Source organism: Mustela lutreola, chromosome 5 (assembly GCF_030435805.1).
Source record: "Mustela lutreola isolate mMusLut2 chromosome 5, mMusLut2.pri, whole genome shotgun sequence".
In the NCBI taxonomy this organism is placed as follows: Eukaryota; Metazoa; Chordata; class Mammalia; order Carnivora; family Mustelidae; genus Mustela; species Mustela lutreola.
The window spans coordinates 79,322,108-79,346,961 of NC_081294.1; positions in this window are offsets into that span (position 1 = coordinate 79,322,108).

The window sequence follows — 24,854 nt, forward strand, 5'->3', positions numbered from 1 at the left end:
AGTTTCTCCTCTACGCAAGGGGTTAACGTTGGCTGTGTACCTGTAGTGTGGCTCTGGACAAATAAGTACCTTTCCCTTGCTGGACCTCAATTTGCCTATTTATAAAATGAAAAGCTATAAACAGGATTATTTTGAAGAAGGGAACAGTGGGGACAGACTGTAAACAGATGATACTCTAAGGGCAAGGCAGTGACCAATTCCCCATACCTGCCACACTTTTGGGGCATCCCCAGGATGTCAAGATGCTCAACAGGGATGGGCTCTGTAGCCTAGAGTGGTGGATTTGGAGCAGAGTCTCGGGGGAGGCCAGGCCCTGAGCCCAGGCTCTGCCTGCTGGGGAGGGAGAGCAGAGGGAGGTATGGGATAGAGAGTAAGGCTGGTTGGGCAGGCCAGAGCCAAGCAGGCAGAGCTAGGCAGACAGAGCAGAATGAGGCTCAAAGCTCTAGGGTTTTACAAATGGATTTTGCTGAAATGGAAATTTCCACCCATCCCTGAAATGAGCCTGGCAGTGAGGCCAGGTCTGGTGGGGCAGCAGCAGCTGGGGACGTGGATGGGAACAAAAGCCAAACTGTCAAAATCCCTCAGACCTATCCACCCCTCCCCTTGCTACCCATATTCCTCTTCCTCCACTCCTCTCCCCTGCTCAGGTCCTCTGGATCCTGAATCTTCAGAATTCTGAATCTTCAGAATCCTCACACCTTTTTGTACCTTTCTCGCTTTTTGCCTCAACCACTTTGTGCCTCTTACACCCCTGCACACCTGACACTCCCCCCACCTCCCCCTTGTCCTCGCACTGCCTTTTCACCCCTCATCCTCCTCACGCCTCCCCACCTTCCACCTCACACACCCACACACACCTGACACTCTCCCCATCTCTTCCTTTATCCTCACACTGCCCTTTCACCCCTCACCTCCTCTCCTTCCCTCACCTGGCCCTTACCACTCCCTCTCTCTCACCCCTGGCCTCCTGTTGCGCTCCTGGCCCCTTCCACACAAGGCTTTCTGGAACCCTCTCCAGCTCCTGACGCTTAGTCATCGCTTTCAACTTCACTCCTCTGACCCCTGCACGAGCCTTATCCTTACCAGGCCCCTAAACCCCTTCTGTCCTACTTATGTCCTCCCTGAAAAACCATGAGGGCCAAATATCCCCTGGTGAAGAGCCAGCTGGGCATTACATTCAGACTCCTGTCAGTCCTCGCTGGCTGGGAGAGCCAGGAAATGACCTAATTTCTGTTCTGTTTCCTCATCTGTAAAATGGGGCTGACAGCTTCCTCCAGCTCTTGGGGCTGCTGTGCGACTGAGCAGGCCAAGGCTTGTCAAGCCCTTGCCTCACACACACGATGGGCTCCAGAAAGTGTTGAGTTTGTTGTCATTTTTGTAGTTACTTGATATTTTGTGCCAGGCCCTTTGCTGGCCAGTGCTGGGTAGGAGGGGTTGGGTGGAGTGTGTGCGAGATCTGGAGAGCTGATGAAAGTATCAAAGACTGTTCTGGGGAGAGGGGTCAGGGGTGAAACTGATCAAGCAGCCCCATAGGGCCTTAGCGACACTGTAAGTGTTAATTAGACTACTAGGAACCGTGGGCAGCACCCAACCTGAAAGAGGTGTCCACTAATGGTTGGCAGTGGGGCGGGACTCTCCTTCTGCAACTTGCACCTCCAGACCAACTGGACCCAAGACATGCCAACCTGGGCACCCTTTCCTCCCTAAGCCACTGTGATGGGGTGTGGAGGGCAGGGAGAGGGAGGGATGCTGTCTTCCCATCACCCAAGAAGCTCTCACAGGAGTTGGGAGGAAGAGGACAGGGATGTGGACCTGGGATGGGGAGGGTCTCCAGAGGGTCTCCCTATAGGGTGGGTGAGGAGAGTGGGGAAAATTGTAGTGGAGGGGGACAGAATACAGGAGCCAAATGGAGGAGGCAGGAAAGATGTGGATTCTTTGAGGCAACTTCTTGTTCTAAGCACTCAAGGCCTATGTGGGGATGGGGACTAGCAAGGCCCCTCACAAAGTTGTGGGGCTGGGGGCAGTTTGGGACCCCTATGACTGCAGGGAGTGGGAGCCTTCTGCCCAAGGGAGAACGCAGGGGACAAGGAGTTGGAGCAGCAGTTGAGTGAGGAAGTTCCTGGGGGCTGACTGAGTGGGGCTGTGGGTCAGAGAGCCCGCCCCAGGACCAAGGGTGAACCTAAGAGGGCAGGTGAGAGGGGAGTCTGGCCAGAGATGGGAGTCTGGGGGCAGGCAGGGTTGTGTGTGGAGGAACTCCAGCCCACTCCCCCAGGGCAGGTCCCTAGAGCAGAGGGCATGCTGTCAATTACACGTTGACCAATTACTCATTAGTAATTAAACAGGAGCTCTGAACTGCTCCAGGCTCCCTCCTGCCCCAATCCCTAGTGCTGGGCACCAGCCTCACAACCTGGGCTGAGCTGAACCACTACTGGGGAGAGCAGCAGGCATGGGACCTCAGAGGCGGGTAGAGGTGGGAAGTGAAAGGGGATACACAGTCTGTCCCCTTTTCAGTGGGACATGACCCTGGGTCTGGGACCTGGGGGGCAGGGCAAGGGACAGGAACATGGGAGCTGAAGAAGAGTAGAGAGCTGTAAAGCCCAGAGGAAGTGTGGAGAGGCCAAGGGCAGGCTTGTCTCCAGTAAGGGCAACCTGTGCCTGTTGGAGGTGGGGGTGGGGCTGCCTGGGAGCAAGGCCACACAGGCTCTGCGCTTGAGGGTTTGTTCCTCTGAAACTGGGTCTGTGTCTCTGTCAGGAATACCCAGTGCTGCAAGGGAGGGGAGGAAGCGGGGTGGATTGAATTACCTTTCAAGTCTAAAGCCTGGATTCCTCTGGGCCTTGCAGGTGGGCGTATGCACACATTCCCGAGAGCATTGTGGGATGCTGGCTTTCACTATGGATCCAGGAGGCTCACTCCAGCTCTAGTTTCTTTTCCATGGGCAAGGAAAAATAGGCACCTATGACCCTGGCAGGAGGCAGAGTCAGGGGAAAGGGGAGATATCTGACCCAGTCCGGTCTGCAGGCTCTCAGACAGGACTGGAAAGATTTAATTCGAACTTAGACTCTGCCCTCTTTAGCCACATGTGACCCTGGCACATGACTTAAGCTCCCTGGTTTCCTCACCTAAAAAGATAATAATAATACTAACGGGGGTGTGAGCCAGCCTGACCATATGCCAAGCACCGTGCTAAGCACTTTATTTCTTTATATCCTCACACAGTCCTATAGAGTAGGTACTGTTGATCTCCCCATTTTACAGATGAAGAAACAGGGACTAAGAGAGGTTAAGTGATTTTTCTGCAGTCACACAGCTTGTAAGTAACAACACTGGGACTCTGTCGGATCTCAGAGCTTTATCCTGAATGATGTACTGTACCCAGATCTCAAGGTCGCTGTGAGGAGTAAATGAGATAATACACATAAAGAAGTATTTAGGGGCGCCTGGGTCATGATCTCAGGGTCTTGGGATATGTCCCACATTGGGCTTCCTCCTCAGGAAGGAGGAAGAGTCTGCTTCTCCCTCTGCCCCACCCTGCCCCCACCCCCACCCCTGCTTGCTCATGCGCACTTTCTTTCAAATAAATAAATAAATCCTAAATAAAAAATAATAATAATAAGTATTACCTCAGTGCCTGGCACACAGTGAGTGCTCAAAGGCCAGTGCTAAGGTTGTTAGCGTGCCTTCACCTGCACGGGTGTTCAAGGTTTGTTTTTAGGCTGCTCAGATGGCAGGGGGCTGAGGAGAGGATGGAGAAACTGGGATTGGGGGTGGGGGCTGGGAAGGCAGCTGCAGGGAGATTGTGGTCCAGGGGGCAGGAGGGCAGAGGTAGGAAGTGAGGGCTGTGTGCAGAAAGCCGGGGAGGGTGGGGCAAACAGAAGGGAGAAAGAGGAAGTGAGTGACTATGTATTTACTTAAAGACTTTGCTGGGGTGATCGCCTCATCTGGTTTTCCCAGACGTCCCCAGGGAATGTAAGTCAGACGGCATTACTTCAGCCCCTCCAATGCCATCCACCTGGGCTTGCTTACACTGACTGGCTCCAGGATGCAGGCCAAGAGAGTAGCGGGTCTGTCCCCGGAGCTCCCTGGAAGGGAGTAGGAATCCCTTCTCCCTACTGGTCACTCTCCTCTCCCCTCCTCCGAGCTGGAAACAGCGGGTTTCGACTCCTCCCCACAGCTCCTCCTCCCCATCCTGACCTTCCCACCTTCCCTCCAGGTGTCCGGGTGTGAGGTGGTTAGGAGCTGAAGAGGGCAGTCTCCTCCAGGCCTCCCCTCTCCTTAGTCACCTGGAGAGGAGATTCAATGGATCTACCAGGCAGCTGCCCGGGGCACCCATCTCTACGGGGCGCTAAAGCCTCACTGGTCACTTAACGAGTTGGAAAAAAAGAGTATTTACCAGGCTTGAGCACCAGGGTGGGGGTGGAGGTTGGCAGGAACACATCCAGAAGCTGCCGGGCACAGAGGTGAGATCCCCACAGGGTGCTCAGACTACACAGTCGTTCATTAAGCTCTTTTAGGAGGAGAGGAGTCCTGGAGAACTGAAGGATTTCGATGTAGCTCAGTGGAACTGGCAAGGTTAGGACCAGAGCTGATCTGTTTGGCTGATGGAAGAGAGGCTGAGTGCGGTGGCCTGTGAGCACCCCCCCCCCCCCGCCCTGGCAGTAGTGGGGGCTTCCTGCCCAGTCCCTACCCGGCCTCTCTCCCAAATAAATATTAAACAAATATTGAAAGACTGTTGGTTAGAAGAGGCACCAGATTATTAGCATGCCCTGGGCTCTTTCATTCATGAGACCAGTCCTGTTGCAAAAGTACCATAATGATGGCTTTAATGATTTCCTTCCTGACTTGGGTCCTGACTGCGTGCTATGCCAATTGTTCATTCATTCTTTCAGGTGCTATTTCCACAGGTATTTCTAAGCACCTACTGTGTGCCAGGCACAACATGTTCCAGGTACTGGGAATACACTGCAAACTACTTCCTCTCCCCCACTCTTCCCCCCCCCCCCCGCCCCCGTGTGATTGAATCTGCAAAGATCTAGAGTCTTCTGTGTGCCTAGATGGGATTGGGGTGGGGGTGGGGGATCAGAAGAGGTTTCAGGCTTGGTCTCTGTCCCAGGAGAAAATCATCTCCTTGGATGACAGGGAATCGCAGTAGAGGTATCTTATTCATGCCTGTCCCCAGCCCAGCACCAGCTTTTCATGCCCTCAGGACCTGGTGTGTGCTTATAAATTCATGTGGTGTTCAGGAAGATGCCTGTGTGTGTGTGTGTGTGTGTGTGTGTGTGTTTCTCCCTGAACAGAGCTCCAGACTGGGCAGCTGGAGTGAGGAGTGGGGTGCCAGAGGGAAACAGAGGGGAACATGCCAGGCTCCTCCCCCCATACTATGGACTATGGACCCCTCCAGGGCCTCTCTGCTGGGTGCCACTGTCTCGTGAAAAATGCAAGACCTTACAACACATGCTCCCACCCCCACTCCCACCCCGCACTACTGCCCAGATTGCTCCATTTACCTGCCTGGGCTTCTGAGCGTTATTCCAATATTGAAAGGTCTGGAGGGACCTCAGTCCCGATACCCAGTCCCCTACACCTTCCCTGACTTGGAGGAAGAGAAGACAGAAACCCCTGAAGTCAAGCATTCTCCTCTACACTGCAGCCCTGACGTGGACCCCTCTCTGAAGTCAGACCAATGAGGATGTTCTTGGAGGCCTTGGGGAAAGCAACAAGTCCCCTCCACCTCAACCTGGGGCCAGGGCCGGGGCTGCCATGGCAGAGGAAGGCCCAGAGAGGCAGAGGGTGTAATGGGGGGTGGAAACCGGGCGCTGGGTCTCACGTGCCCAGAAGGGGGAAGCTATGTCTGCACAGGCGTCCCCCCCAACACACTGTCTGACAGAATGAGCTGCGTCCTTGTGTCTCTATTTTTAGTCAGAACTGGAAGGAAAGGAAGTTCGGGGGCCAAGCCACCAGCCCCATCTCCTGCTGCCAGCACCCATACCACATGGTGCAGGGGGCGGGGGAGGGAGGAGGAGGGTGGGAGGAACCCCAACTCTTCTGGGAGGCAGGACTAGCACAGGTGCTGGGCCTGATGGATAAGATAAGGGGACACACTCTGGATCTGGGCTGGGGAGGAAGTGCTGCTTCCTTTTCCCTGCCCAACACCATTGTTCTGTGTTAGGTCTCCCCGGTATCACAGAATCTCCTGAAAGAGGACTTAGGTAGGGGGGTGCTTTCTTTCCTGGGCTCTTTGAGTGAAGCCCCCCTGCCCCACTCCACGCACCCATTTCCTCTTTCAAGATTTCAACATCTCAACCTCTGCTAGGTATTTGGGGGCCACTTTTCCTCCGTGGGGGACTTATATGAGGCATGAGTCCTTAGTTTCTCCTCCCCAGACCACAGCAGCAGAGCTGGGAGCAGAGAGGGGGTAGTTCTCCCATGTTCCTTCCTCTCTAGCAGAAGAAGGACATCAGGCTTAAACTCAGCAGCTGCTGTGGTCATTCTCCTTGGGTCGGGGAAAGCCAGTTCAGGTGCCCATAGAATCCAGTTGTTAGAGCTTGGACTCTGCAGCCAGACAGGCCAGAGTTCAAGTCCTGACTCCTCCACCTACAAGCTGTGTGACATTGAGGAAGTGGATAAACTTTTCTGGATGTCTGTTTTCTTAATCTGTAAAATAGGGATAATGATAGCGCCTGCCCATAGGATTGCTAAAGATTAAATGAGATGATATGAGAAAATACACACAGCAAGTACTTAACTATTAGTTAATGAAATGTGAAAAGCAGAGCCAGTCCAGGGCCTGAACCCCATTGTGTGGCTACTCTCAGGCCCCTGTTACAAATATTTCTTCTCAGATTTGACTGGCTTTGTTCACCCATCACTGCTCCCCAAAGTCCCAAGCAAATGTATAGCCCACCCTCTATCTGCAGAGTTGGAAAAATTGTTCCCTCCACCCACTGGCTGCAGTTCCCAGGGCTCCCCAACCCTATCATCCCACCCTTGCCCCCCAGGCAAAGGTGGCTACACACTTGGAATCTTGCTGGAGGAATGGCCAGAAGCACCTTGGCAAGGGTGGGGTTGGGGAAAGGAGGTTGAAGGACATTTCAGACAAATCTGGCCCAGGGAAGAGAGTGGAGATGAAACAGTGAAGACAACGCAAATACAGAGTAAGAGTTTCTGTAGGTAAACACTTCAGAGGAACCACTGGGTGAGGCAAACAGACTAGTTTTGGGGCTTGGGGGGGAGCGGTCCATGAACCTTCTGGAAGTTTATTCCAAGAGGGGATCCATAAACTTCCACAGATGCTCCAAAGGATCTATGACCCCAAACTGGCTAAGAACCACTGTGGACTCTGGTCCAGAAATCAGGAGATCTGTGTATTGAGTCTTGTCTGCCTCTCAGTCCTCAGGCAGCAGCCTTCCTCCTCAGTTTCCCCACCTGCTCCATGAAGAGGTTAGACCAACTAAGGTCTGCGATCCAGGTGGGTCCTCCCAGGACTCTGTGAAGTCTGATAAGCAGTGACAGAGAGAATAACCAGAACTGAGGCTTGGGAGGCAGGCCCCCAGGAAAGTGAGAGAGGGCCCTCTCCTACCCCTTCTCAGAAGCTGACTTGGTCCATCAGCCAACATGTCAGCCAGCCAGCCGACAGAAACTGAGCTGCATCCCTCCACCAACCCAGGAGGCTGTTGCCATGGCAACTTCATATTTATCCACTTTAGCTCCTAATTAAGGGGAAAAGCATATAACATATTGGATGTCAAGGAGGCTTTGTGAGCCTCAATTTAGCAGCCGTGCCTGGATGTCAACCTCAAGCGTGATTGCTGTTAATCACCTTCCAAATTACCTAGACAGGTCACAAAGGGAAAGGTCTCCAGCAGTGGGGGCCCCCCTGGGCCAAGGGGAGGTGAGGTGTTGGGGAGTACCATGGGGAGAGCTGTTCAGTATCATGACCTAGGGGGCTGCTGTGTAAATCTTGGCTTTTAGGGTGTGTGATGATACGGTCTATTGGGATGGTGGCGGGGTCTGTTCCCACTGACCCTGAGTCAGGGAGCTCTACCCTGGGGACTTGCAAATCAAGGCTCTTGGACCAGAGAGAGGGACTGACCGATTGATGAACTAAGAAGTGTATAAGGACCAGCTGGTGGCCTCTGATGTCAGAAGGAAAACTGACAGATGACCAGGGCTGGTGGGGGCAGGCACTGGTAGCTGGCAGGGTGGACGACTAACCCGTGGCAGATGGAAAGTCTGATGGATGTCCACTCAAGAGGCGCAGATGGAGTGACTGGATTCACGAGCGCCCCTGTGATCTCCCAAAGGAATGCCTGGCCCCTCTACCCCGATTCGGGACCCAGACGTTTGGAGGCACCAGCTTGAGCAAGCCCTGGGGGTGCTCCCTGCCTGCTATCGGAGCTGCAACCAGAGCATGTTCCTGGGAGAAGCTTCAGCAGATCCCAGATGAGGGAGGCAAGAAGTGCAGATCAACAGAGTAAGGGTAGGAGTGGGGTCCCCCAGGGGAGGATGTCAGCAGAGTGGTTAAGAGCATGAGTGTTGGGGTCAGGCAGGCCCAGAGCACAGTTTCAGCTTGGCTCTTTATACCCGTGTGACTTTGGTTGAGTCACCTAAGCTCTCTGTGCTTTGTCTCATCTCTCCGACAGGGGTGATGATAATTCATACCTCATAGGGCTCTGTGAGGCTTTCATGAGATGATAAACAGAAGGAGCTTAGCACAGTGCCTGGCACTTGGTACCTGCCTCACTAGCTGTGTAGGCACTATTAGCAAAAGCAACAGGGGCAGGCACAGGGTGACTAAAGGCTGGGCCTGGCAGTGGATGAAGGAGCATTTACCCTCTGGCCACTTTTGGCCAAGGCTATAAGAGAAAGAACCCACAAAAGGGAACCTTGATGAAGGCAGGAGACAGGCTGGGAGCTGAGAGAGGGTGTGAGGACAATTGGAAATTGCTGGGCCTGTGTAGGATGTTTGTCAGTCTCAGGGGGGTCAATGGACGAGGAGGTCCTTGTACTCAAAGTCTTAGTGTCACCTAAGGGCCTGAGAGGACCTTAGAGCTAACTGGGCTGATTCTACTAGATCTACTGTCTGGGCTCACCCCACATCTCCTGAATGAGAATTTCTGGGGTGGAACATGGGAAACTTTTTTTTTTTTTTTTTTAAGATTTTATTTATTTACTTGAGAGAGTAATCGGGAGCAAGAGTGAGAGAGAGCACATATGAGTGGGGAGAGGGGCGAAGGGCAAAGCAGACTCCCACACTGAGCAGAGAGTCCAACACAGTACTCCATCCTGGGACTCTGGGATCATGATCTGAGCCAAAGGCAGATGCCCAACTGACTGAGCCACCCAGGCGCCCCGGCAAACTGGTTTTTAAAACACTCCCAGGAGGGGCCTTGGGTGGCTCAGTGGGTTAAAGCCTCTGCCTTCAGCTCAGGTCATGATCCCAGGGTCCTGGGATGGCCCTGCATCAGGCTCTTTGCTTAGCAGGGGGCCTGCTTCCTCTTCTCTCTGCCTGCCTCTCTGCCTACTTGTGATCTCCGTCAAATAAATAAAAACAAACAAACAAACCACAAAACTCCCAGGAACTGGGCACCTGAGTGGCTTAGTCAACTGAAGGTCCAACTCTTGATTTCAGCTCAGGTCATGATCACAGGGTCGTGAGATTGAGCGATGCAGTGGGCTCTGTGCTCAGCCTGGAGTGTACTTGTCTCTCTCCCTCGGCTCCTTCACCACCGCTCACTCTGTCTCTAAAATAAAAATAAAATCTTAAAACAAAAAACAAAAAACAAAACGTGGCTCAGTCATTAAGCATCAGCCTTCAGCTCAAGTCATGATCCTGGGGTCCTGGGATCAAGCCCCACATCAGGCTCCCTGCTTAGCAGGAAGCCTGCTTCTCCCTCTCCCACTCCCCACTGCTTGTGTTCCCTCTCTTGCTGTGTCTCTCTCTGTTAGATAAATAAATAAAATCTTTAAAAACACACACAAAACAAAACAAAACAAAACAAAACACTTCCAGGAAGGCCTGATAAATCAGAGGCCACTACGGGTCGGAGCTGGCAAGATCTGGAAAACAGGGTGGACTAGCCCTCTTCACCTTTTAGCAGTATCAGGGTTCTGCTAAAAACTATATTCAAAAAGAAAGAATTCTGCAGCTAAAGAAGTTTAGAAAACATGTATTACGGTAATAATAATAATTACAGCCAACATTTATTGATTGTTGACTGAGAGCCAGACACTGCTAAGTGCTTCATGTGGATTAACTCCTTTAATCTTCTCAACCGCTATTGAGCTAGATCTTCCCATTTATACAGATCAGTAAACTGAGGTTCAGAGAGGTATGTCAAAGGTCACACAGTTCGTTAGCGGTGGATCCAGCATTTCAGCCTGGGTGGTCTGAATCCACGCCTCGGCTACCTTCCCATTCTACAGTTGAGGAAACCCCAGCGCCAGAGAGGTGACGTGACTTTCCCAAGGCCCCACAGCAAGTTGGAGACAGAGGAGGGGTTAGGACCCAGGAGATCTTCTCTTCCTCCTGCTCTCCATCCCCACTCCTCAGACACATTTTGCAGAGAAAAGTTAAGAACAGGCTGGCCTGAGGGAAAGGATCTCAACTCTTTTCCCCTCTAGAGGCAGAGTCCTGAAAAGAGCAGGTGGAGTGGACAGAGACAGGAAGATTTCTGACTCAGAGGAGAAGGAGAAACTTTGGGACATGGTGACCATGGCCGTGGCAGCCTTGCTGGTCTGGGAGGAGGAGTTGCTGTGCCCTGGTTTCCGCAGATGTGGGCTGCAGCCGTCCCGCTGAATGGGAGGCTATTAAGGGAAAATGCTTTGCAAGGAGCTGAGCAGCTGGGAGCGGAGATCGTCAGAGTCCTGAATGGGGGGCTTTGTCCCCTCATGGGACCTGTGGGCGCTTGCTCTCAGGGTCTGTGTCTGGGAGACTGGTCTAGATGCGAGGGAAATCTCCCCCAAGAATGCTCTATTCCCTGCCCTGTCCTGTCCCAGGTCCCCTGCCCCAGCGCTGTCCCACATCCAGGGCGGCCAGGCTGTGAAGCACACGGGCCCTGGGGACTGACAGCAGGGCCAAATTCGTAGGTGTGGAAACGTGGGCGTGTTGCTGAAAATCCTAATGTCCTCATTTGGGAAATGGAACCAATAAGGGTATCTCTTTGTAATGTTAGGAAAATTGAGCAAGAACACAGAGCTGCTGCTTAAGTCATGCTGGCTCTTGTGCCCATTCTCTCCAGCTGAGCTCTTCCTCCTCTGGGGTTATGGCCCTCTGGGGCCAGGGTGTGAACTCCTCTCCCGGATCTCCCCACCTCCCCAAACCCTAAGCAACCAGGCGGGGGCTCAGGATGGGTCTCCTGACCTAGAGGGAGGCCATAGATGGAGAGAGGGGGAAGCAGCAGCTCCAGGTCCGATTTCCAAAGGAAGAGCCTGTGATGCCTTCTTGCCTCCGGCCCCACTTCCACTCTGGATACTCCTGAACCCTACATCTGCCTGTTCTGTCCTCCCCAGTCCTTCCCCAGGTCTGTGTCCTCCACCTTTCCCCAACTAACTCCTACGTGTCCTCCAGGCTGTAGACGAGCCTGACTTCCCTTCCCACTGGATGCTGTGTGTGCCTCCCACTCTGGTGCTGACAAGCATCCAGCCCCCTGTTGTGTTGGCCATGACCTCTGGGAGGGCAGGGGCTTCGACCTATTTATCGATCTCCCAGCCTGTTAGTACGGGGCCTGATCCAGAAGAGTCCATCTATAAATATTTGTTAGAAGACGGTGTGAAGGAGTGAATGAAGGCATGAGTAAGCAGACTGGCCCAGGCTGGGAGAGGGGGCAGGATGTCTGGTGGGATGAAGAGGAAGGGGAATGCGGGACTTCAGACAGGACTATAAAAAATATCAAACATTCTCTCCCCAGGGGAAGGACCCAAGCTCACCTTCCCTCTGGGACCCAGCCTTAAGCTTAGGCCACAGGATCTGCAGTTTGTCATTGTAGTTAGTGTTACTGAGGACCCACCATCAGCTACTACGTGCTACATTTTATACACACATTTATCGTGTGCTTCCTCATTTTCAAAGCAGCTCTGTGAGACAAACGCTGTGATGACCTTCATTTTACAAAACAGAAAACTGAGGCCAAGACTCGTGAGGACAGCTTGCCCAGGGTCACACAGCTAGCAAAGGATGGGGCTGGAAGTGCCCTAAGCACCAAGGCATGCCTGTTGGATCTGAGACCAGGAGCTCGTAACAGCTAGCCTGTCTTGCCGTCTCTGCAAGACAGAGCGGAAGTCACCATCCCACTTCTCAGGAATTGGAAGTTGCTGGGAAACGAAGCTGGAGAAAGTTCAGACCAAACGTTCAGTTCATGTTCGGTGAGCAACCACGGTGCACGGGGCCGGCAGGAAATGCAGAGTTGGCTGCCAGCCCGGCCAGCCAGCTCTCCATCTGAACAGAGGAGCAGGAGATGATAGCCGGTCTGGGGGTGGGGCGGTGTGGGGTGCCAGCCCATGTGGTGACAACAGCTGGCATTCATCACCAGAGGTTCGAGGGTGGACGACAGTGGGCCCTGGGAACAGAGCACAGGTCCACGAAGTGTGCCCGGAGGGGCTTCTCGGAAGGCTTCGCACATCAGAGGCTTAATCACTCGGCATTCGCTGAGCTTGGATGGTGGCTTCTTGGCACTCCAGTCCCTGACAGGGATGACTTCTATGCTCATCCCCAGAGAGGACATTTTCTTCTGCTTCTGAGGGCTCAGCAGAGCACTCTAACTAACTTGCTCGTTGTCTCCCAGAGGCTACAGGATTCCAAGCTTTCACAGTGCCCTTCTCTCCTGCCAGATGGAAATGCCATCTTTTTAGCAGAGCGCAGAGCCCCTCATTCAGTGGGAGACCCTGGGGGGCTGCTCTCCCTGATTGTCCAGTGGGCTGGAAGCAGGTGGCCCATTAGGCTCAGTCTTCGGCCGTGTAGAAATTACCCAGTGAGGTGTGAGGAATGGCAGTGGTGGGGCTGCTCCGCCGAGTGCTAATTTCTCACCATTCCTCAGGAGAAGCAAGGCTGCTCATCTAGGAGCACTGCCACATCCCTGCCCATGTCCTGGTGTCATCAGGTGCTGAGAGCTGAACACAGTGGGGTGTTGGCGGGTGGAGGGGACAGGCTCTGGCACTCAGAGCTGGGACCAGGAGCACTCTGAGAAATGGGAGGCACCACCACACAGTTCCTCTGGCCTGCTGGCTTGGCTCAAGGTGGCTGTCCTCTAACCCACAAGCAACTTTGTCAGATGCTACAGAACCAAGCCAGGGGCCAGGTGGAGCGCCAGGGTGTGGGGGTGGCAGCAGGTGCAGCTAGGAATTCAACTTGGGTTGCGCTGGAGAAATGAGAGGAAAGGACTGGAAAAGCAGCGGGGCGGGGCAGGGACCCCGTTCCCGGTCCCGGAGGTAGAAACTAGAATGAGGACGCATGGGGCAGGCCTGGGGTGGGGAGGTTGGTAGTAGAGGTAGTTGGGGGGTGGAGCTGAAAATGGGATTGGGATTGTTATCACATTAGGGGAAGAATTCGGGATGGGCCTTGGCTTGAGGCTGATGCCAGGGACCAGGATTGGGAACCAAGTTGTAGTTGGGATGAGGACTGGAGCTTGGGCTGGAGACGAGTGGGTGGCCAGCAGGTCTGCTGTTAGTGTGAGAGTTGACATTTGGCTCAGGATTAAGTTGGGAAACGGTGGGAACCAAGTTTTCTGTTCACTGACCAATGTGTATCCTTCTTGAGTATGTGGAAAACCCAGAGTGGGAAGACTGGAACTGTCTCAGAATTTACCTGCTATCGACCACCCGCCTCATCTACTTATCTCCACCTGCCCATCCTTAGCCTCACCTCCTTAATTCCCATTTCCTGCTCTTGGGCAAAGGCAAGGCTGATGCACTGTCTCCTTCCTGATCACAGCAGATGGGACTGAGGACTGTGCCATGTCCTTTTTCAAGCAGCTGCTTTTCTGCAGAGTCCTCAGGCTTCATGAACAGAGCTAGACCCAAGGCATTCTGGGTAGGGCTCCATCAGCTGGGCCTCATCCTAGGGGTGAGTGGGGACATGGATCACCCCCCTCCCACTCCTTCCTGGTGCTGGCCAGGGCCCCGACCTCTCCCTTCCTTTCTGCAGAGGCCCCAGCCCCTGAATGCCCCCCTCTCGCTTCTCAGGGTGACAATCTGACATCCTCAGGCTCTGAGTGCCAGGGTCAGGCTTTTAAAGCTGTCATTGGGGAGACCATGGCCCCTCTCCTACTCCTTCCCCTGCCCCAGTGTCCCTTCATGCAGAAACAGGCATCAGGGCATGAAACAGAGGATGGCTGTGGCACTGTGATGCCTTTTAAATGCAGGCAATTAGTGGCTAAATAAAATATAGAACAAGCATCTCCTGCTTCTGGCAGGAGCTCACTGAAAATTGCCTGGTTTAGGGACCCCAGGGCTGGACTGGGGAACAGAAGATGGTAGTCCCAATCTTCCGCTCTGGAAGCCTTTTGCTGAGACAGGGTTGCAGAGAGGAGGGGCTGGAAGACTCCCCAAACTCTTCAGCCTCCTTAGAGGATTGGGGTGTGCAGGGAAGCTGTGGGGTTCTCAAGGGAGCCGAGGGAGAGGCTGACAGAATAGCAAGAAGCAGAGGACAGTGGCTTTGGAGCATGACAAACCTGGATTTGCACCCTGGCCCTGCCCCTTCCCAGCTGGGGGAAGGGGGCAGGCTACTCACTGTTTCCACGCCCCAGTGGCCTTGGCTGTTAAATGGGGAGGAGAATAGTCATACCAACCTCTCAGCCATGTTGCTAGATTTGAATGAGGTCATAGATATTCCACACCCCTCAAAAAGAGGCCTCCCAGAAGGGAGTAGGACTGCAGCCAGAAAGGTTTAGAGATACTGCTGGGAGGTCCCGCATGGGTGGGAGCACAGACCCTAGAAAGGAACTGAGAGCGTAGGGAAAGCTGATCAGATCTCACTTCTGGGCTCTTTCCTTACTGATGCTCCCCTCAGGTGTTCTAGAGAGAAACAGGTGTTTAGACTTAGACCATTGGAAATGAAAGAGGAAGAGCTCAGACCTAGCCACTGTGTGTGTGTGCCCCATTAACCCTCCTCCCCACTACTGGCCTACTGGGATGTCATCCACAAATAACCACTTTGGATGACTCCATTAATGTCCTGGAGCCTCAGTTTCCCCTGCAATATGACTTTAACAGCAGCACATTCCTTGACCATAACACCCTATAACAAATGCATTATCCTCATAGAATTCTGGCACCTTCTTTCCTCCATCCATTGGTCTCTCCCATACTGCTCCCACGCCGAGCAGAGCCCTCACAGGGGTACTTCCCAGATGGGGCCCGGTCATGAAGCAGCTCTGCACATGGCAGCTGGGGGCACAGTAGAGGCTGGGCCAGGAGCTGGGACGGCCAGTCACTCTGCTCTTGCTCCCACGTGGACCCCCATCCTAAAGCTCCAGCTCAGCCCTTTTCTTTAAATAAAAGCAATGACGTCATCCTTGTTCTTAGCTGCTGAGCTAGAAGGAGGTGATCTGAGATACTGTGGAAGGGAAGCAAGAGATGCTGGGGTTGGGGGTGGGGAAACCAAGGGGGCAGATGAAGGACAGAGACCAAGGACCCCCTGAGAGCACCTGTGCGTGTGTGTCTCCTGGGATCCGCCCACATGTATGTGCGAGTCACATAATGCTGGGGCAGAGATGAAAGCGCATGGTACTGCTAGAAAAGCAGGGGCTCGTGGAATATGTGGTGGAGCCAGACAGATTTGGACAAGGCCCCTTACGTCTCTGGGTCTCAGTTTTCTCATCTGTAAAATGGGAGTACCACTGGGGTTGGCCTTGCAAGCATTTTGCATGAAAGGATTAGAAAGGATAAGGGATGGCGCATAATAGGTGCTCAGACAAATGGTGGCTATCCTAACTATGATCGGGCAGAAGCAATGCTGTCACCAAATGACAGCTAGGCTGGCATTAGGAGGCCTGCCTCGGGATCAGCCCAACTCTTCCCAGCAGAGCTCCTGAGTCTAGGCTCTGCCAGGCAAGTGGCTTCGTGGTCCTCACTTTATCTTCGGACTCACCTACCAGCAGCTCCCCTCCAGTACCAGAGTGGAAATCACTTCTGCTCCTCTTCTCCAGGTACAGCCCTAGATCCTTCTGCAGAAGCCCCTCTGTTTTCCCTCAACACCTCTGAGGCATCCCCCTGAGGTTTGCTTGGGCTCCTGGCAGTGTCTGAGATCTCACTTCTGGACCCTGGACGACAGCTCCTGTTCCTTCTTGGGGTCCCCTTTCCTCCCAACCCCCACTTGTAGTGCCTCCCTGTCCTTTTACTCATCTGTTCCCTTCTCTCTGCATTCCCTCCTCAGTCCTTCTCTATTTCTCTTCTTTTTCCCAGCTTTTGGATGTCTGTTTCCATTCAGTCTCTGGGCCTCCCTTCCCAGTTTTCCTCCTCTGTCCCTGTCTCTGATGTGAACTCGCTTGCTGCCTCTCTCTGCCAATTGCAACATCTTTCTCCATCTCATCTTTTTTCTGCTCCCTAACCAGTGAGTCCCAGCCTTGAGCAAAGGCCCAAAGGGCCAGGTCAGGCCAGTTATCCAGAAGGGAAGCCCCCCCCCCCAACCCAGCGCTCTTCCCCAGCCCGTGTGGAGTGCAACTCTGGCTCTCTCTGCTTCCTGAGCACGGGTGTGTGTGGGCCGAGGGCAGAAGGCCCATCTTGCCTGTCATCTGGAGAGACGTGTGTGCAAATGTTAGCTCTATGGCTCTGATTCAGCTCCCGGGCGGCTGGCTGCAGAACACAATGACAGAAGGGGGTGATGGGGACCCGACAAAGGGAGCTGAGCTGGAGATAGTGTCCTAGGAGTTTCATAGATGACCTGGGTGGCATAATGGAGAGGGATGGGGGGGTCACCGGATGTGATAACGTGGACTGGATGGAGTGAAAGGGAAGAAGTTTCAGTGAAGGGCAGGGATAGGAGAAGAGGGTATTGGGGGGCATGAAGGGAACTCTGGGTGGGGTGGAGGGGATCTGGGGTAGAGTTAGAGGACATTGGCTAAGGACTCAGGCATGGCAGATATAGGTGAAGGGGCTTTGGGATGGACCAGGAACTGGATCCTGTGAAAGGCGATGGGATGGGTCTCCCTGAGGCCTCCCCTTGCCTCCCCCTCCCCTGTCTCCTCACTGACACCCCTGCCAGATCTCTCTGCCCCTTTTGGTCCTTTGTTGCTTCCAGCCCTCAGCTCTCAGTCTCTAGGCTTGCCCATCTCCCCTTCCCTCAAGGAGTTTTGAGTTGCTAACCGTTCTTTCCATTTAGGACATTTCCCTATAGCTCCTCTCATCACTTTGGTCTGTTCCTTGAGTGTGGACAGACTGATTTTCAGGGTTGACCCTGCAGAGACCTATCCGTCTGCCTGTCTGTCTGGTCCAGAAAGAAGAGCCCCAGTTTCCCCTTGCCTAGGTCTGGTGGAATCAGCAGACTGCCCGAGGAGTCTGCAGCACTTTCTGACCCTGGGGTCTGCAAACCACATGCCCTGTTGGGAGGATCAGAGCAGGGGCGGAGTCTAGATCATCATAGTCCATTTTGCTGGAACCTTAGGAGGAGCCCAGCACCTGTGTGTGTCCAGGCCTCAGAGAACACATGCAGTCAACATGGGACCAAATTCGCCAGCCACTTCTCTTCCCCAGGACCTTCATCCCATGTCTGTATCCACAGGGGCCTGGAGGGGGCTGCTATGGGATTTGGAGACAGGTGGCCAATTTCAAAATACAGCATGATAGTAATATTGGCAAAACCCATCTCTTATTGGGAGCTCACTCTATGCTGACCTATGGAGAAACTCTGTACCTTTTTTTTTTTTTTTTTTAAGATTTTATTTATTTTATTTGACAGACAGAGATTACAAGTAGGCAGAGAGGCAGGCAGAGAGAGAGGGGAGGAAGCAGGCTCCCTGCTGAGAGCAAAGAGCCCGATGTGGGGCTCGTTCCCAGGACTCTGGGATCATGACCTGAGCCTAAGGCAGAGGCTTTAACCCACTGAGCTACCCAGGCGCCCCATGTACCTTTTTAATTCAAAGAAAATCTGCACAAATATCTATGAGGAGAACATTATTTTTATCCCCACTTCCCGGAGAAAGAAACTGAGGCTCATTTGGGTTAAGTCATCTGCCTGTATTCACACTGGGGCCATGTGTTTCCACGGTGTGTGCTTTGAACCCCTGCAGACCCTGCGGAGCCCCCCAGAGACAGCTCCTGCTGTGTGACCCTGGGAGGTGTGAGTGATGGAGCTGGGTGCTATGGCTCTCCCTGCCAAGGCCTGGGACAGACTTCCAGAGAGCAAGAAGCCCTTCCCGTCCCAAACGGACCACAGGATGCCACTGCCTCCACCAACACCCTCGGAAAGCCGTTAATTGGTTATGCTTGTAGCCAATGGGGGAGGGGGGGTGACCTAAATTTAGGCTACCTTCCTGGGCTGTGGATGGGAACCGGGCGAGGGAGGGGGGGCAGTGTGGGGCTGGCCAGGGTCCACTTCTGTCTGGTCAGCCCGGTCCTCCAAGTGGCAGGCCCCCTGGCAGGCTGTGGAAGTGCACAAAGACCACCGCGCCCCCCCACCCCGCCCCGGCTCTGTGTGGGTGCACTGGGCTGCTGTGTTCCTGCGGCGCCGGTGGGTGCGTGACGACGGCAGCTCCCACCCGGCAGCGCGGCAGAGCCGTGAACAGAAGGGGCGAGCTGCCGAGTTGCCGGCAGCTTTAAATAGCTCCTTGCTGTATCTCACTTGCTGTAGCCCCACCCCCCCAAGTCTGGCTGCCCTAGGGAGGGGCTGCGTGAGCCCCAGAAACGAGGCCAAGACAGAGGGGCTCTGCCCCCCCAACTCAGAAACACCCTCTAGTCACGGAAACGCCTGCCAAACACCACCTGTTCACTCTGCCTGAAAGGTACAGCCCACTTTTTTTTCCTCTGGTAGGGGTGTCTGGGAAATCTCTTAAGGTACTGTGCATGGTCAGGGGACAGGCATTATCTGCCTGTATCTCCGCTGCAAGGATGGAGCAGGCAGATTTTCATTCAGGCCCTGAATGAAAGGGGTGCACAGGTCCTATCCACTGGGACCCTACTCCCAAGGGCAGTTGGCGTTGACCCCCTTGCTCATCAGCTTATCTCCTCACTTCAACCTACACCTGTCTACACTCTGCACAGAGACCCTGATGATCTGACCCTGCAGCCAGCTCCATCCCACCACTCCATTCCCCCCTGTCACTTCAGCCATCAGATCTTCTCTCTCTTCCCCAAACATGCCCAGTTCATTCCTACCTCAGGACCTTTGTAGCTGCTGTTCCCTTCCCCTGGAATGCTGTTGTATGAGAAATGCTCCTCTTCAGTTACATGTGAGTGATTGGTTGATGAGCCCCTGTCTAGCCCACCAGCCAATGAGCTCCAGGAAGAATGGGGACTCTATATTCTTTCTACTTATTATTGATCCCTAGAGCCCCATGCTGTGCCTGTACCATAGAAGGGGCTCAGTAAGTATTTGTAGAAAGAGACACCCTGACAAAACCCGAAATGGAGGCCAGCAGCCTAGTGGGCCAGGAAAAAGAGCACTGGACATGGAGTCTGCAGCTCTTGCCTCAAACCCCTGCTCAGGCCCTCCCAGGGCTGGCACAACCTAGGAGCACCTTCTCCCTTCTGGGCCTCAGTGTGCTTGAGTGTACCCAAGAAAGTGGCTCTGAGAAGAATGGTGGCCTCTTCTCCCACAGCCTCAGAGCCTTGGAGCCAGAATGTAGCAGAATGTGTGCCGGTCCCTAGGGAAGCCCCCTATAAATCTGCCGCCCCACAGGGGCCTGGAGGAGGGCAGTGACAGAGACTTGGCCCAGAGCTTGTAAGAGGCAGCACATGACTCAGCCCTGGGAAGGAGGCATCCATCAGCCCAGGCAGGCAGCAAGGGGAGAGAAGCAGGGGAGGGCCAGCGTGGGAGTGAGGGAAGGAGGAGGCACAGCTCTCAGCCCCTCTGCTCCCTCCACCACTTCTCAGGCCTGGGACCCATTAACAGACACGAGGGGACTCTGAGCACGGAGAGGGGGAAACCTGAGAAGGAAGCAGAGTGGGATGAGGGGTAAGGGGTCAAATTCTATGAAACCACGCAGGATAGAGAAGATGTGGCCCTGAACTACTTGCAAATCCTGAAACTAATGACACAATTTCCTCCCCCAGATCCACTTCTTTGGCTTCTTCTCAGCTCAAATGTCATTTCAACAGAGAGGCCTTCCCAGATCAGCCATCTGTCCCCCACCCTTCTATCACCTCTTTATTGTCCTCAGGGCTCCGTGACTCTTTGGAATCACTGTAATGATTTATCTCCTGGCTTGTGGTCATCCCCCTACATCCTCCTGGGGTTAGGCTCGCTGAGGGCGGCAGCCTCTGTCTTGCTCATTGTTTTCCCATTAAGGCCTAGAACAGCGCCTGGCACAGAGCTACCACTTACGATGCACTGGGAACAGTTTTAAAGATTTTATTTTTTTTTTATTTGACACATACACAGAGAGAGAGAGCATAAGCAGGGGGAGAGGGAGAGGAAGAGGGGGAAGCAGGCTCCCACTGAGCAGAGAGCCCAGCATGGGGTTTGATCCCAGGACCCTGGGATCATGACCTGAGCCAAAGGCAGACGATTAACCAACTGACCCACCCAGGCACCCCAGCTGGGAACCATTTTAGATGACTTACATTATTCCATCATGTCCTGATCTTTGAAAGAGGCAATATAATTATTTCTCATTTTTCAGATGGAAACACTAAGACAGAAAGATAAGTGACTTGTTCAAAGGTCACCCAGCTAGAAAGCGGTAGAGCCCCTATTTGGACCCAAGTCTGTTTGACCCCAAAGCTCAGAATATTTCGAATGTGGGAGCAAAAGAGCTGGTGGAAACAGTGGGGGTGGGAGAGGGGTAGTGTTGACCTAAACCTCCCAAGTTACTGCTAAAGAAACATTAGCCCAGAACAAGGAGGTCCCTTCTGAAGTTAGAGTTACTTAATTTAGGATTTCTGAAGGGAAGTCCTGCTTGTCACAGCTGCTATCCAACTTCGGGAATTTGTTACACTCAAGGGGTCTTCGCAAGCTGAAAATAGAAAGGAGTTCAGAAAGGGTTGCATGGAATTAATGGATGATGGGTCCCCAGTGGTAATTAAAGGAAGTGAGAGATGCTGGGGTTCGGGCTTAGAAGTGTGAGGTCAGCATCACTGCTGGGGACTGCCATGGTCTCCACCAAATGGGTCCCGGCTGCTCCAGCAGAGACAGCAGCAGGCGGGGAAGCACGGGGAAGGTCCAGGATCTCAACTTCCCAACTTACTCTGGCAGGATTTGGCTGCTCAGCCAATTCCTCCCCCTGACCGCTTCTTTCTACCTCCCCATCCCCATCCCCAGGCCCAGCTGGGCTGTTAGGGGCTGGGTGTCCTGGCTTGCTGACTCACTCACCTGCCCAAGATGGGCAATATGCATATGTTCTGGTTTTCTGTTTTCTTTGTTACCTTTTTTTTTTTTAAAGAAAAAGCTATTTTTACAAGGTCTTCATTACTTCCTAATTATTCATACTCCTTCCATTTGTTTGCCTTGTGTAATACAAAACTCAACAAGCAGCTTACATTTTCATTTGTTTCAGATTCTTTTTTTTTTTTTTTTTAAAGATTTTATTTATTTATTTGACAGAGAGAGATCACAAGTAGGCAGAGAGGCAGGCAGAGAGAGAGAGAGGAGGAAGCAGGCTCCCTGCTGAGCAGAGAGCCCGATGCGGGACTCGATCCCTGGACCCCGAGATCATGACCTGAGCCGAAGGCAGCGGCTTAACCCACTGAGCCACCCAGGCGCCCCTTGTTTCAGATTCTTAATGGATCTTATGCCTACACCCTTTTCTTCAAGTTAGCCTAGGGTGGGAGAGTATGTCCCCAGGTCCCCTCCTCCCTGAGCACTGGGCATCCCGAAGTCCTTAGTGACTTTCCTCCACCCAGCCCCGTATAGATGTCCATGAGGCAATCCCCCACCCCCGGAAGTGATCACCACTCTCATTATCCTGCTGCCTAGACCTCCCCACTTGTCCTACCCTTCTCTCCTCTATCAGAATGTCTCTCTTCTCTTCCCTTGCCCCTCCCCCTCTTTCTCCCCGGGGCCTTCCTTCCTGCCTTCTCTCAGTCTGCCCACCCTCCCATGGTTTCCTACTCTCTGCTTCCCCAGTTCTTCCTTATGCCCTGTCTTTCCCCACCCCCATCTTCACCCTCCCTTCCTATCCTTTCCCTCCCCTCCCCCTGCAAAGCCTTCACACCTCAGAGCTACCCTAAGAACCTCCAGGGATTGCGTCCCCCCCCCCCCCCGCTCCCCGCCACTCCTCCTTTCTGAAATATAAAATATTTGGGCAGAGCTCCAAATTGTGCCGTGTCGCTGGCTGATCCTGCGGGTAGGTACTGCCTCTCTTGGCTCTTGGCTGATAATTCATTTCCCCCCAGCTCTGCATAGTCCTCCTTAAATTGCTTCATCCCTGAAAATTCACTTCCTTGAAGCCTGACAGCAATAGGTGGAGCAGGGAAAGTTCCCTAGGACCCCCTCAGTCCCCAGTGTCGTGGAGCTGGGATCGGGTCCTTCTTTGAGCTCCACTGAGGCATCAGGACTGAAGCCAGCAACTCTCCGCAGATCTACTTTATGGAGACCTTAGCAGGGACAGTGGGCCTGGCTTAGCCCCCTCAGCTTCCCCAGGCAGAGGGTGGTGAGGCAATCCCCCACCCCCGGAAGTGAGCAGCCTCTGGCTGGGGACTGTGGTCAAAAGGCTCACATGGTCACCTGACACGTACATACACGTGGCCGTGGCGCACACAGTACCCACACCCATTCACGCATCTCTACACTCTCTCGACACTAGAGCAGGGTATCCCCCACTTGGGTGCACCAGAGCCATCCAAAAAACTCATCGGAGCCCTAGGCTACATCTGGATTTTCGATTCAGTAGGTCTGACATGGGACCTAGAACGCACACTCTTACTACTGCTGCTGGTCCTAGTAGCACTCTTTGAGAATGGCGGCACTAGACATGTCCACACTCGCACACACAGAGCAGTACACATCCATGCCCAGAAGCTTGTGCCAAACAGCAAGAGCAAGGCAGCTGGGAGCACTGAAACTAGGAGCCTGGGGATCACTTGTCCCAAGAATGCAGATTCCCAGGATCACTCTCTCTCCCTGTCTCTTGGCTCTTGCTCTTTCTCCATCTGTCACTACATTCCTGCAAATCTCCTTCTCAATGTTCCCCTGTCCCTGCAGCATCCTAGTCCCAGCCAGGCCCTGCAGCCTGCCGGTGGCTTCCCAGCCACTCTGCACACCTGAGGTCATCCGTCTCCAACACCCTACGAGTGAGTGGCAGGCAGGTGAGAGAAGAAGATTACAGAAGAACAGGCTCAGCTCCCCACTAATAGGGAGCTGAGAACACAGCCAATTATTCCCCCTGTCCTGGGGAGTAATTATTAATGCCAGAGGAAATTCTAAACAAGCGATTAAATCATTACTGGGGAAGGCACATCGAGCTTGTGTCACCGTTAAGAGTCCCTGGTTCTGTTGGTCTGGGGAAGACTGACCTGGAGGGGGTTGGGGGAGACAGGGAGAGATAAGCATCGTTCTCACCCCTTCAGCCAATCTGGCAGGGGCCAACCCCAAGCCGTTGTCCCCACTCTGAGCTGCACACCCAGCTACTGGTCCCCAAGGCCCATCTGACCCCCCAGTGATGGAGGCTCTCTTCCACTAGGCTGATGAATCTATTCATTTATGGACAGATATTTACTGAGCACATACTATGTGCCAGGCAGTATTCTAGGGCCTGGGGAGATCTTGATAAATGAGACAGATGAGGTCCCTGGCCTCATGGAGTTCACAGTCTAGTGGGGAAGGCACACAATCAAAAAGTGAGTAAGTGACTAAGAAAATAATCCTGAATTGCAGCAAGGGCTGTGGAGCAGATAAACAGGATAGTGGGCGTGTGAGTGGAGCATCTACTTGGAGGACCCCATGGGCCACCCACACGGTGACAGACAGGATTGGCCAGCCATCTGTGCCCATCTCTTGGGCCTGCCGATCATGTTTTGTATGAACATCTGTGACATCTGAGCAGCCGTCGGCCTCCTCCAAGCCCCCATCATGCTATCTCGGGAAAGAACATGAGTGTCTTATACCAGCTACTGTTTCTGAGCACCTACAATGTACCAGCCATTGTGCTAGGCAATTGATGCTCATGACATCATTTCACTGGCAAAACAATAACAATGTTATGAAATGGCTGTTTTTAATACCCATTTTACAGACAAGGAAATGGAGACCCGGCAGGCTAGAGCCCCTTGGCCAAGACACACAGGAGGTACGAGGGAGGTTGAACTGAGGTCTGTCTGGGCCCTGAGCAGAGGCATTTAACCCCCGCCACGTGCCACCTCCCAGGAGAAACATGAGAGGTCAGTGTGGGCTTTGCCGGATCGATTTCAGGGCTGAGAGACCTCGAAGCCGGGGGTCCCTGTGGACATGGGGCTGAGCTAGGCTGGCTGCCGGTTACTAAAAGGTAATAGGAAGGGGCTCACCTTCTTCCACAGCTCCAAAATGCAGCCCAGAGTGGGGAAGCGGTGATGGCCAGCCACAGGATCTGGCCAGCCCAGGGAATTCAGGACAGTCCCCTCTGGATCTCTATCATGGAGAGATGGACCCTACCTCCCTGGCTGCCCCCCCAGACCCCTGCGGCCATGGGGGGGGACCTCCAACCGTTCCTTCATCCCTGCCACCTCCTGTACCCGTGGTCAGACCACACTCCCCAGGGTGGGTGGGGCAGCCTGAGGCAGACAGGACTAGAGC